The sequence below is a fragment of the Jaculus jaculus genome, chromosome 14 (assembly GCF_020740685.1).
Source record: "Jaculus jaculus isolate mJacJac1 chromosome 14, mJacJac1.mat.Y.cur, whole genome shotgun sequence".
NCBI classification, from domain to species: domain Eukaryota; kingdom Metazoa; phylum Chordata; class Mammalia; order Rodentia; family Dipodidae; genus Jaculus; species Jaculus jaculus.
This window is the reverse complement of record NC_059115.1, coordinates 20,548,491-20,563,213: the sequence shown is the minus strand read 5'-3', so window position 1 is coordinate 20,563,213 and position 14,723 is coordinate 20,548,491.

The following is a 14,723-nucleotide window of genomic DNA, read 5'->3' as shown; positions in this document are numbered from 1 at the left end:
TGCAGTCTCTACAGTTCTTGCTGTGCCCATTCTCTCTCTGCCTCTATCTCTTTCTGCTTGCAAATAAATAACAATATTTAAAAAATTTTGTTTATTTATTTGAGGGGGGGGAGATTGGGAGAGAATGGGCATGCCAGGGCCTCCAGCCACTGCAAAGGATCTCCATATGCATGTGCCCCCTGTTGAGGTGCCCCTGCACTTGCCTGAGGCCTGCAGGGGCTGGAGTGGGACATGGAGCATCCTGCTCCGTTGCTCCCCACCTGCACCCACCCAAGCTCCACGCCACCAACTTGCCATCTTTTAGTGACTCAGGTGATTGTCAGGTCTTGGCCACTTTGGGTACTGGAGTTACAGATGCATGTGGCCACACTCAGCTGTCTTCTTTGTTTTGTTGTTTGAGGTAGGGTGTCACTGGAATTTGCTCAGGCTGGCCTGAAACTCATGGTGATCCCCTATCTCAGCCTCCCAAGTGCTGGGATTAAAGGTGTGTGCCACCACACTTGGCCTTACGCCCAGTTGTTTATGTGGAGCCTGGGGGCCTCCCCTTTCTCAGACCTCTTTGGGGGCACTCATGTTAGTCAAGAAGTGTTTTTAACCACTGAGCTGTCTCTCCAGTCCCATTCGTCTGCTCTGCTTGCTGAGGCCCTGCCCCCTCATTGACCTACACTTCTTCCTCCCAGGGCTCCGACCTGGTCACAAGCCATGCCCCCTCCGTCCTGTCCTGTCTCTCAGTCAGGCTCCTTCACCCCATGGTTTCCTTTCCTCCACTTCTCCCTACTCAGCTCAGGACCCTCCACTGTCAGATGGAGGGAGCTCCACCTATAGCCAGGGCCCCCCAACTTTCTCTCCTCACCCTCTACAGGGTGGCACAGGCTTTGCGGGCTCTGGAGTTAAGTTGCAGGTGGAGACATCACAGCCGGTGATGCAGGCCTGAGCTGGCTGGTGACCTAATAAACCACTGTGAGTGAATGGACGTGTGCCACCTTCATTGTCAGTAGGAGTACTGGAGACTCAGAGGAGGCAGGCGGCACAGGTCACTGACCCCACACATTGGAGGGACTTGTCTGGGAGCAGGCACTGGGTGTAGTGGGCACACTTGTAATCCTAGCCCTGGGAGACTGAAACAGGAGGATTGCAAGGTCGTGGTTAGCCTGGACTACATTGGGACACTGTCTCAGAGGAAACTGGAGCCCAAGAACATTGAATTTCGTCTCCTGTTATTAGCAATGGAACTGAGCACAATGCACAATACACAAACAGATGAGAAGGTCAGAGTGAAAGAGCCTTGAGCTGGAGGGATGCCATCTTGGGAATAGGATCTGGTAGTGCCCCTTAAACTACCTATACTGTGAGTCCAGGGCTCAGGAGAGCTTCTCTTGTGCTTCCTTAGACAGAACAAATCTGTCCAAGCCAATTCAGGAGACACACTTGAGGGCTATGTTCCCTCCCTTCAGGGCTGGGCAGGGCAGGGCAGGGCAGACAGGCTGGGTTTGCTGTGTACTCCTAGGAGGAAAGGAGGCAGTGTGTTAAATGGCCTCACACCTCCCACATAGCCAACTATGAGATGGATGCCTCAGATAGCAACCCCCGATCTAGTCTCCCTGCCCTCCTGTGTCCTGAGTCATTTCCGATCATCTCACCCCTCAACTCCAATCCTGCTCCTTCACCCTGAGTTTGCATTTGACTTGAGCACAGTCATTCTTTAAAAGTAGGAAATTGTGAGTTAGTGGTACCTAGACCTTCACTGAAGCTCCCAGTGAATAAGTTGCATGACCACCATGAGAACAGAACTCATAGTGTGTGCGAGTGAGGGACTCATGCCACTGCCAACCAAGTCCACACACCTATGGCACTTTGTGCATCTGGCTTTAAGTACTGGGAAATCAAACCAGAGCTGCCAGGCTTTGCAAGCACACACTTCTTTTACAATTAAAAAAAAATTGTTCATTTTCATTTATTTATTTGAGAGTGACACAGAGAGAAAGAGACAGATAGAAACAGAGGGAGAATGGGCACACCAGGGCTTCCAGCCACTGCAAATGAACTCCAGACGTGTGCGTCCCCTCGTGCATCTGGCTAACGTGGTTCCTGGAGAATTAAGCCTTGAACCAGGGTCCTTAGGCTTCACAGGCAAGCGCTTAACCACTAAGCCATCTCTCCAGCCCTCAAGCACACACTTTTAACTGCTGAGCTATCTCTCCAGTTCCTATTTTCGTAGGATCCCTATTATGATACATACCACAGTAGTAATTTTTAAATGTGATTTAAAAAAATGTATTTCCAAGGATAAAGACAGAGAGGAGTGAGTGGGAGGGAGAGAATGGATGCATTAGGGCCTCTTGCTGCTCCAGTGAACTTCCAGATGCATGCATTACACTGAGCATCTGGCTTTACATGGCTTCTGGGGAATAGCACCCAGACACTCAGGCCTTGCAAGCAGTTGATAAGAAAATTGTAGGAGTTTGTGTCCTTGTTCAGAATAGGCTTCTTCAGGCAGGAGTGTCTTTGGGAGGATACTCAGATGTCCCTGGTCCTTCAAGGCCATCTAGGGTAAGGGCAGTACATCAAGCAGGGAAGGGTGCCAAACTTCTTTATTTATTGCCCACAAGCTTTAGGGGTAGTTATTAACTCTTTAGCTCCCTTTAGTTTTCAGGGAAGGCTACTAACCCTTCATAAACTTGCACCCTAGCCTGGCTCAGTGCTTCAGCCTCCATCCTGTGGGAAAGCTGCTGCTCCTCGCTGTTTTCTCTAAATAAACAGTCTGTGGAGATCACATCAGGAGTTCTCTTTTACTTTTCTCTTACAGTTTCCTTACAAGAGCATTTTGACTTTCCTCTCTCCCTATAGCAAAACTGCCTTTAAAAATTATTTAATTTATTTATTTGAGATAAAGGGGCACAGAGAAAGAGAGAATGAGTATGCCAGTGCCTCCAGCCACTGCAAATGAACTCCAGATGTATGTGCCGCCATGTGCATCTGGCTTACGTGGGTCCTGGTGAATTGAACCTGGGTCATTTGCCTTTGCAGGCAAGAACCTTAACTGCTAGGCCATCTCTCCACCCCTAAAATTATTTTTTAACAGCACAGTCAAAGAAAATGAACTCCAGCTTCCTGCAGTAGTGAAAATGGAAGGGAGCAGTGCCCCAGAATGTTTCTGAGCCCCAAGAACGCACTCTCAGGACACAAGGTTCAGGATGAGAAAGGAAAAAGAACAGTGGGGTGACAGTGGCGCCTCTGAACATGTGCGAGAGCTACAAGTACTAACCGGGACCCCCATTTCAGAGGAAAATGAAGTAGGGAGTAAGAATAAAAGGAATTAGGTGACATGGGAACTTCCTGCCTGAGCAAATTTGTCCTGATTGCCAGAACCCAGGAAAAAGACTACAATTTCCATTGCATGTGGGACTCCGCATCTGATCCCCAAGCAGGTTGCTGGCAGAGGCATCTGCAACCCCCCAAAGCAGCTCCCTCCCAAGGCTTTGGGGGCTGAGCTCTCCAGGGGAGTGAGAGGTGGGGGAGGGTGTAAAATGCGAACCACTTTGCAGGTGGTGGGGGGATGTTAGATTGTGTGTGGCCAGGAAAGGAAGATCAGGAGTTTCAAGCTAATGAGATCAGGACACAACCCACTGGGAAGACTCCCTTTCCAATGAAAAGTAATTAAGTTGTTTGTACATTGCCATTAGATGTGAGGGGAGAAAGAAGAAAGACATTATGTCCAGTTTGTAGAGGAGAAAATGTGTTGTTTTCCTTTCCTCACATCCCCTAGTATAAATTTCCATCTGCATGTGAAACACACACAAGTGCCAGGCGTGTGGCACATGCCTACAATCCCAGCGCTCTGGAGGCAGAGGTGGAGGATTGCCCCGACTTTGAGGCCACCCTGAGACTATGGTCAGTCTGGGCTAGAGCATGACCCTACCTCGGCGAAAGAAAGAAAGAGAGAGAGAGAGAGAGAGAAAGAGAGAGAGAGAGAGAGAGAGAGAGAGAGGCATGAATAATAATGTCATCAGCCTTTTTATTAAAATTTATTATAAAAGACAGTTTTTCATAGTAAATTTCATATTTTATTTAAACTAGTTTAACTTACTCAGATTTCTTGGTGTTCCTCTTGAGAAATTATATTCTGTAATACTTAATATAAAGTGTTGGGCACGTTTAAGTAATATCCAGGTTAGTTGCATTATGTGTTTCACTTATACATACGTGTGGGTCATCAGGGCTGGAGAGACACCTTAGCCATTTAGACGAACCCTAAGAACTGGTCCTCATCTCCAGGTCCCTCCTAAACAGACGCGCAGTCCAGGCAGTGTCGCACATGCGCACAAGGGCGCGCCTCCCATGCTCCATGGTCGCGGCTGGACCCCCCCCCCCCCCCCCCCCCCCCCCCCCCCGGTGCCTCGTTCTCTCTCCCCCTCGTTCCTGACGCCCCGGTGCCTCGTTCTCTCTCCCCCTCGTTCCTGACGCCCCGGTGCCTCGTTCTCTCTCCCCCTCGTTCCTGACGCCCCGGTGCCTCGTTCTCTCTCTCCCCCTCCTTCCCTCTAAATGAAAGAACGTACCCGGGGCTATGGGTCATTTACATCCAAACCACAGCCATCTCAGGAGGCAAAATGCATTTGGTCCCACTTTAAAAGTCCCGTCGTCCTCATCCGTCCGCCCTGGTCGCAAGCCCAGCGTCGCGCCGGCCCGCGGCCGCGGCGCCCGAGGAGGGACGGCCCGGCGGCGCTGCCCGCGGAGCCCGAGGAGCCGCCGCGCTGACCGGCCGCGCAGCCCCGCGCGCTTTCCTCGCGCCTCAGCCGCCGCGGAGCAGGCCCGCCCGCGCGCGGAGGAAGACGGGGCCGCTTCGCGCCGACCTCCCTCCGCGCAGCCCGCGGGCACCCGGAGCGGGGACCGGGAGAAGAGGACCTCCCGAGCCGGCGGCCGTCCCCAGCCCGGGCCTTCGGGAGAGCGCCCAGACGCTGAAGGAGCCGCCCGGGTGCCTGTGGGCACTCCCTCTGTGCCCTCGGGCCGCGCGGGCACCACCGCAGCCTGTGCGCACGGGGATTGCGGGTTGTCAGGGTGACGTCTGCTGCTGTCTTCGCTGCTCAAGCACCTGCCAGCGCCCACCCTGAGTCATGATGGGCAGACCAGACCCCCCATGCCCGGCTCACACTCCTCAGGGCACCCAGCCCAGGCCCTGTGGAGACTGACCACACCTGGAATAGGCCATTCAGCTTCCAGTGCACCCAGTTCACGTGGACAGACCACCAACCCATGACCACATGGATCAATGAATAATAAAAGGGTACAATTTAGAAAGGAAGAAGTCAAAGTAGCCTTACTTGCCTATGATATGATTCTGTACTTAAGAGACCCGAGATTCTCCACTCTACTCTCGGGAAGCAGATATAGGAGGATCGCCTTGAGTTCAAGGCCACCCTGAGACTAAATAGTGAATTCCAGGTCAGTCTTGGTTAGAGTGAGACCCCACCTGGAAAAACCACATCATCATCAACAACAATTTATTATCTCATCCAAGGTGCTCCAAAAACATTTAATTAAAAAAATAATTCCTAATGGATATATATTGGGATTTAATTTTCATACTTATTTCATTTCCCTAATGTCTGATAAACTGTGTGTGTTTTCATATGCTTCCAGCTATCCACACATCTGATTTGTAAATTCTATTATACTATGTGCTTTAAAAAAGATTGCTCAGTGGTTAAGGTTCTTGCCTGCAAAGCCAAAGGGCCCATGTTTGATTCCCCAGGAATCACATAAAGCCAGATGCACAACCGCACATGCATGTGGAGTTCATGTCCAGCAGCTGGAGGCCCTGTTGCGCTCACACAGACACACACTTACACAAATGAGTGACTACATTTTTTAAAGAAACTTAAAAAAATTAATTATCAGGCTGCTACTTATTCACTTGCCTGTGAGTGTTATTTTAAATTTGTGTATATTTTATTTTTATGTTTTAAGGCTTTTCATATTATATTTTTAATTATCTGAGGGAGAAAGAGGCAGACAGGAAAAGAGACAGTGAGAATGGGCACACCAGGGCCTCCAGCCACTGCAAACAAACTCCAGATGCATGTGCCACCTCGCACATCTGGCTTTACATGGGTAATGGGGAACTGAACCTTGGTCCTTTGGCTTTTGTGGCAACTGCCTTAATCACTAAGCCATTTATCTGGCCCTGGAGTAAGTTTAATGTCAGTATGAGTAATTTAGCAAGACCCTGTCTTACGTGAAACAAATAAATGAAGAAAAAAAAAGGATGGGGGCTGGAGAGACAGCTAAGCAGTTAAGGGGTTTGCCTGTGAAGTCTAAAGACCCTGGTTTGATTCTGCAGAACCCACATAAGCCAGATGCACAAGGTGGTGCCTGTGTCTGGAGTTGGTTTGCAGTGGCTGATGTGCCTATTCCTCCCCCACCCCTAAAATAAGTAAGTAAATAAATAAATGAAATATTTTAATGGGAATGTAGGTCAGTGTTTGCCTAGCACATAATGAAACTTTGGGACTGATACCTAGTGATGCACTGGAATCTGTGATATGGAAAACCATGGATAATTCAATAACAGGCAACATCAAGTATAAAGCCATAAATGTATGATATTAATATATTAATATTAATGTATTAATATATTATATAGTAATTATATTATTAATTATTAATATTAAAATATTATATTAATTATATACATCCTATGTGAATATATACACATACATAATTGAATTATCTGTGGTGTCATTTAATACAGGTCTCGGCTCCAGTGATTGCATCCCATAAAGGTTTTCCACATCACACTATCCAGGTGAAACCCCTGTGTCTTCATCTCTTAACCTACTTCACTTTATTTGTGATATCTATGAGCACTGGTCATTATGCTTCATGTTCATCTGCCGTATGTTCATTCCCTTTTCTTAATATTCTATGCCTACTCATTTGAGAGAGAGAGAGAAATAGGCGGAGGGGGGCCTTGTGAGGAGAGAATGGGCATCTTAGGGCAACATAAGGTGATGCAATTGTCTATAACTTTTTTTTTTTTTTTTTGGTGTGTGTGTGTGTGTGTGTGTGTGTGTGTGTGGCTGGAGGCCCTGGCACATCCAGTCTCTCTCTATCTGCCTCCCTCTGTCTCTGCTTTTTACTGTCTCTCTAATAAATAAAATATATTATAAACTTCAAAAGTGTCAAATAAAAATATAAGTCCCATCATTTGATACAGTTAATGGGCACATCAAAGCCTGCAGCCTCCTCAGTGTCTGGGTAGCATTTGACACTGTACCCTAAAGTTCTCCTCCCGAGGACTGGGAGGCCTCTCCGACATTCCTTCTCAGACTCCTGTCCTTGGGCTCCTTCAATAGGCCCCGTGACTCTTCTTTGTGATCATCCTGTGGGGTCCGGGTTCTCTCCCCGTGCTGTTCCACCAGGCAACTCCATTCGCAGCTCTGCACACGCCCCGTGAGTGGCTTTAGCCGTCCCCATCATGGAAGGACCACTTCATGCTCAACACTCCAAAACTTTAGCTTTCTCTCCTCTCTCCAAGCTTGCACACATGTGCACACAGCAGACACCCCATGCTATATGTGCACCACGAGAAGCGTAAACCGCAGGATGTGTCTGAAGCTGAACTTTTAGTTTCTCTAGTTCCTCTGCTCACTTCACACCCACCTCTTCCTTCAACATTCTGTTATAAGTGGAAAATGGCCCTCACATGGTTATTTAAACCAGGAACCTGCAAACCTACATCCATTATGTAACCTTCCCCTCTCCTCAAAGATAGGATGGACCAATGAACATGACCAATCTATCACCAAGTTTGATCGTCACTGATAAATGACACACTGAGAACCTACTGTGCGTCAGGCACTCTAGGTACTGGCGGGGAAGCCGCTGTCAGTGTGAGTTATCAGACATTTCATGTTTCCTAAGTGAATTTACCGAAGGTCAGTTTCAAGAGAAGCTCTGGAGCTCACCAGCAGACAATGGGTCAGCATCTCATTAATTTTGTTATATTCATGAGAATAAAACAAATTCATGTGGTCCTACATTGCAGAGGAGGTTTGTAAAGGCAGAGTGGAAGTGAGAGGACCCAAACAACAGGGCTGGCCAGGGGAGAGGACTCAGTGTTTAAGGCGCTTGCCTGGAACGTCAAGGACTTAGGTTTGACTCCCCAGTACCCACATAAAGCTAGAGACACAAGATGATACACGTGTCTGGTGTTAGTCTGCAGTGGTTGGAGGCTCTGGTACACCCATTCTCTTTTTCATTATCTCTGTCTCCTAAATAAATAAATAAAAATCTAAAAGTAAAAAAACAAAAACAGAGGTTTCTTCTGCCAGGTACAGTGGTATACACCAATTGGAAGGCTGAGTCGGGAGGAACACAAGCAAGTAAGAGGTCAGCCTGGGTGATGTAGTTAGTCCTCATTTAAAATAAGCAGGGGAGGGCTGGAGAGATGGCTTAGTGGTTAATCACTTGCCTGTAAAGCCTAAGGACCCCGGTTCAAGGCTCGACTCCCTAGTACCCACATAAGCCAGATGCACAAGGAGTTCATCTGCCGTGGCTGGAGGCCCTGGTGAGCCCATTCTCTTCCTCCCTCTCGGTCTCTCTGTTGCTCTCAAATAAATAAATAAAAGCAAAATTTTTGAAAAAAAAATAAGTAGGGGAAGGTCGTTAAGGGAGCAAGTCACATTCATGAGGGAGAAGAGCCATCACCAGAACAGAGGTGACTGGCTGTGTGTCCCATAGGTCAGGAGCAGGACCAATGCTGAAGGAGGCTGAGGAAGCAAGGAGTCAGAAAAGGAAAATCGGTTCACCCCATTTGTACACCGAGCACAGGAATAGTCTTTTTAAAGATCAGGTTCCTCGGGCTGGAGAGCTGGCTTAGCAGTTAAGCGCTTGCCTGTGAAGCCTAAGGACCCCGGTTCAAGGCTTGGTTCCCCAGGTCCCACGTTAGCCAGATGCACAAGGGGGCGCACGCGTCTGGAGTTCGTTTGCGGAGGCTGGAAGCCCTGGCGTGCCCATTCTCTCTCTCTCCCTCTATCTGTCTTTCTCTCTGTGTCTGTCGCTCTCAAATAAATAAATAAAAAATTAAAAAAAATATTAAAGATCAGGTTCCTGGGCTGAAAGTGATGGCTTAGCAGTGAAGCTACTAGTCTGTAAAGCCTAAGGACCCAAGATTTAATTCCCCAGTGCCCACATAAAGTGGCGCAGGCATCTGGAGCTTGTTTGCAGTGGCTGGTGGCCCTGGTGTATCTACTCTCTCTCTTTGCCTTTCTCTCTCAAATAAATAAATTTGTAAAAATTTCAAAATGGCTGGGCGTGGCACACGCCTTTAATCCCAGCGCTTGGAGGCAGAGGTAGGAGGATCATCATGGGTTCAAGGTCACCCTGAGACTCCAGAGTGAAGTCCAGGTCAGCTTGGGCTAGAATGAGACTCTACCTTGAAAAACAAAAAACAAACAAACAAACAAAAAAATTTTCCAAATGTTTATGTTTTTTTTTAAATGGGAGAAAACTTCAACAAGTATATAGTGATACAAAGTACATTAAAATTCTATAGTAACTTGAAATCACAGGGAAATGGATGAAAATTATAAGTCTAATTTGAAGATAAAGCTGGTAGAATGTTTTTTGAGGCCGGGTCTCATTCTCGCCCAGACTGACATGGAGCTCACTGTGTAGCCCAGCTTTGCCCCAATCACATGCTGATCTGACTCTCGGTCTCTGCATTATAAGTGTGGCCATCACACCTGGATAAGCAGGCAAAATTCACTCATTGGATTGAATGAAGAAGAGTAATTTCAAGTCATCAGTGATGCATTACTCACAAATGAAGGTTAATCTGGAGCCAGCTAGGTCCAGCACATGGCTTCCCTCACTCAGCGCCTCCTTGCTGGACACACAGTCATGCCTTGTGTGGGTTCCCCTATGGGACACTGGAAACAGATGTTCATATCTCTGATGTCTTGCCGTCACCAATCTATGCTCCCATTGGTATACAGGGTGCTTTTGTGCAGCCCCGGGGCTTAGGGAATGGTTCACAATGAACAAGTCATCATGCCCATCCACACCAAGCTGCAGAGTGAGGAACATGTGGCTGATGCCCTGAGCAGGGCCAAGTTCAAGTTCCTGGGACACGAAGATCCACCTCTCCAAGAAGTGCTGATTTAATGATGGTCGTGAGCTCCTAATATCCCAATTCTGGTCCCCTGGACTTCCAAGGACTTCCACTGTGCTTGCCCCTTTAATCATGTTCATCAATAAATCTTACTATATGCATGTGCTTGTTCAAGGGAGTTAATGACACCTCTAAACTCATACACCTGGCCAGGCCATGGTGGTATATATTTGGGAGGCTGAGCAGGAGGATGGCCATGAGGTTGAGGCTATTCTGGATTATGTAGTGAGACCTTATCTGAAAAAAAATTATGTGTTGGGGCTGGAGGGGTAGTTCAGTGGTTAAGGTGATTACTTGCAAAACCTAATAATCTGGGTTTGATTCTCCAGTACCCACATACAGCCAGATGCACAAAGTGGTGCATCCATCTGGAGTTCATTTGTAGCCTCTGGAGGCCCTGGCATGCCCATTGTGTTTTTCTCTTCTATCTCTCTCTGCTTTCAAGCAAGTAAATAAAAATATTTTAAATATTGAAATGAAGTGAAATAAAATTCAATAAATGAATAATACCAGTATTTATTAAGTCAGAATTTATTCTGGAGCTATCAGCCATCCAGGTCATTTTTATGGGTTAGGTGTGTAAGTTGGTGATACAACACTTACCCAGCAAGTGCAGGGTCCTTGAGGGTTCAGTCCCCCGCACTGCACATTGTAAAACAATTCATTTTCTTTCCTCTATACTATTAATCTGTAGAAAATATAGAATGGAGAATTTATTAATAAATTCATAACACTGTGATAAATAAGAATAATTCTAAATATAACTAATTCATGTTTTTCTTTTTGAGGCAAGCCCAACAGATTTGCCTTTTTTTAATGTGAAAGAGAGAGAGAGAGAGAGAGGATTGTCGTGCCAGGGCCTCCAGCCACTGCATTCAAACTCCAGACATTTGTTCCCCCTTGTGCGCATCTGCCACCTTGTGCACTTGTGTCACTGTGCACATGGCTTACTTGGGACCTGGAAAGTTGAACATGAGTCCTCAGGCTTCACAGGCAAGCAGCTTAACCGCTAAGCCATCTCTCCAGCTGTCATTCATGTTTTATGTTATTTTGTCTTTGCGTGTAGAAGTAGAAAATAATGTATAAAATACTTGATGAACTTTGGTGTCTACACCACAATTCCAGTTTGTCAAAAGTAGTTACTGACAATTTCAACAGTTAGCAAGTGGTCACGAAACTGTGTAGCAATGGTGGGAGTGGTTCAGACCCCTACACAGGGTTTCTCAGTGCACCACAGACTCACAGCAAATGCTTACAGGCCTAGAAGAGTACAAGAAAATATTGACAAAGATAAACAATTAAAATGTCATATCAGGGCTGGAGGGATGGCTTAGCAGTTAAGATGCTTACCTGCAAAGCCAAAGGACCCAGGTTTGATTCCCCAGGACCCAAGTAAGCCAGATGCACAAGGCAGCACATACATCTGGCATTTGTAGTGGTCGGAGGCGCTGGTGCACCCATTCCCTCTCCATATCTGCCTCTTTCACACGTGTGCGCTCTCCCAAATAAATTTCTAAAAATTGTTTAAAATGTCACATCACTGAATAATCCCATCTGTGTCACTGACAGGCACTACTTTGTTTTTAAATACAAACTATATTTATGGATGTCATACACGCAAATAGGCCCGTGTAGGTTTTGGAAGAGAAGCAATGCCAGAGATGGAGAGATTGCTTAGCTGTAAGGGCAGTGGCATAGGAAGCCTGAGGACCCTTTCCATGTAAGCCTTCATTCGCTATACAGTCCAGCTTCTCCCAAGATCATTTGCAACTAAGGAGGCAGCAAGGAGAAGTGACTAGGATCCCAGGAAAGGGTCCTGTGCCCCTTCCCTCTCCTCCTATTCCCATCACCACAGGCATGGCTATCCGTGTATTGTTCTGCTCAATTAGGTGACCATCCTACTGGGCAAGGACATTCTGTACTACAGGATGGCATCATGCTGTGCCTGGAGGGAAAAAAGCCCATGCTACAGCATGCCTTAACCTCATTGTGTGACCAATGGATAGCAAATCACCTTGATGTTATTTTAAATGTTCATCCATTTTTCTGTACATTTCTTCCTGGTATGTAATTCTGCCCAGTACTTTAATGAATAGCCCCACTGGGTTTGGTCCCCAGGCCCCCAGTAAGAAGCCACAAGACTGTCAGGATGCAGGGACTGGCCATTGTCACCTAGATCCATCCAAAGTGACCATTACATGTATGCAGAGCACTTCAATTCTGCCTGAGTCCCTGCTGTTTGCTGAGCTTTGTGCTTCTTTGTGGTGCTGACGAGCTGCTGGTGGTTTTTCTCTCTGCTTGGATCTGTGATAGGGAGGCCGCCCCTGTCGCCTTTATGGAACTTCTGGGTCTGTAAGCTTCAATAAATCCCTTCATCCCATAAACTGTGCCTGGTTTCAAAGTTCATCCTAGCAATGTGAATCTGACTTCAACAGTCACTGAGAATACATACAAAGTGAAAATAGCCTTTGGTCTCCAGAGTCCACTCGGGATGCAGACAAACACCATTTGAGGGAGACTGATTCTGGAGAGGAAGATGGGAAGGAAGAGGACAGCTCGGAGCAGGGAGCAGAAGGATGAGTGAAGAGAGGGGGAGACTCAGAGTCCAGTAAGCCAACGTCAGAGGGAGGAGGAGGAAGAGGAGGAGGAGAGCCTGGAGGAAGATCTGCTTCCCTTCACCCTCATCCCTAACCCCCTGGCTGGGAGGAAGGTGTTGGGAGAAGGTTCCAGTGAGGACAGCAGAGAGGCCACAGGTGAGTGGCCTGGCTTAGAGAGAGGGGGGCAGACAGAGTCAGTGGGAGTCATATCTATTCTGTCCACACAGGTGCACACGATGCCCAGGAGTATGGGAGCTATCACCCGGGGTCCCTGCGTGGCTACTGCTCCTTCTGCATTGTAGGCTCCTGCCAGTATCAGTGTTGCTACCTCTGCCCTCTGGTCTGAAACTGCACTCCGGGTGGGCCCAGGGATCCAGCTCCTCCCCTGCTCAGGGAAGCTCCCATGAGGCAGGTCCAAGCCTAAGGGCTGGAGGCATGTTGGCAGGTGTGGCCAAGTCAAAGAGCAAGTGGTTGGAACCACACATCAGGGCCACAGGCAAAATAAAGCAATAGCACCAGGCCTGGTAGTCCATGTCTATAATCCCAACACTTGGGAGGCAGAGGTAGGAGGATATCTGAGAGTTTGAGGTCACCCTGAGACTACATAGTGAATTCCGAGGTCAGTCTGGGCTAGAGCGAGACACTACCATGAATAACAAAATTTAAAAAAAATGGGTAAAAAGAGAATTAGTATAAGCTCAGGGGCAGGTCAAGAAACCATTAGACAACCCAATAAAAATTAAGGGTTGGTTCACAGTAAAAGTTCTACAGAAAGTGAGAATAGAAGAAACATATCTCAACATAATAAAATCAATTTATGACAAACCTACAGCCAACATAATACTAAATGGGGAAAAACTTAAAGCTTTTCCATTAAATTCAGGGACAAGACAAGGGTGTTCACTGTCCCCATTTTATTTGATATACTACTGGAAGTCGTAGCTGTAGCGATAAGGCAAGACACACTCATATAAGGAATACAAATTGGAAAGGAAGAGATCCAATTATCATTATCTGCAGATGATATGATTCTACACATAAAGGGCCCTAAAGACTCTAACAGCAAACTGTTAGAGCTGATAAACACTTTTAACAATGTAGCAGGATACAAAATAAACACACAGAAATCAGCTTTCTTATATACTAACAACAAACATGTGGAGGATGAAATCAGGGAATCTCTCCCATTCACAATTGCCTCAAAAAAATTACCTTGGAATACACATAGCCAAGGAAGTGAAGGATCTCTATAATGAGAACTTTAAAATACTCAAGCGAGAAATTGCAGAAGACACTAGGAAACTGAAAGATATCCCATGTTCTTGGATTGGAAGAATCGATATTGTGAAAATGTCAATCTTACCAAAAGCAATCTACACATTTAATGCAATCCCCATTAAAATGCCAATGGCATTCTTCACAGAAATAGAAAAAAAAATCCAAAAATACATTTGGAAGCACAAACAACCTCAAATAGCCAAAACAAATTTGAGCAACAAAAATAAGGCTGGAGGTATAATAACGATTTTAAGTTATTTTACGAAGCCATACTAGCAACAACAGCATGGTACTGGCACAAAGACAGACACATAGATCAGTGGAACAGGATAGAGGTCCCAGATGTTAATACAGGCAGCTACAACCATCTGATTTTTGACAAAAATGACAAAAATATTCATTGGAGAAAAGACAGCCTCTTCAACAAGTGGTGCTGGGAAAATTTGATATCTATATGTAGAAAGATGAAAATAGATCCTTGTCTTTCTTTCTCCATGCACAAGAATCTGGTCTTTATGGGTTAGGGACTTTAATGTCAGACCTGAAACACTGAAATTGCTAGAAGGAAAGGTAGGAGAAACCCTTCGACATATTGGCATAGGTAATGACTTTCTGAATATAACCCCAATTGCTCAGGAACTAAAACCACTAATCAACTACTGGGATATCATGAAATT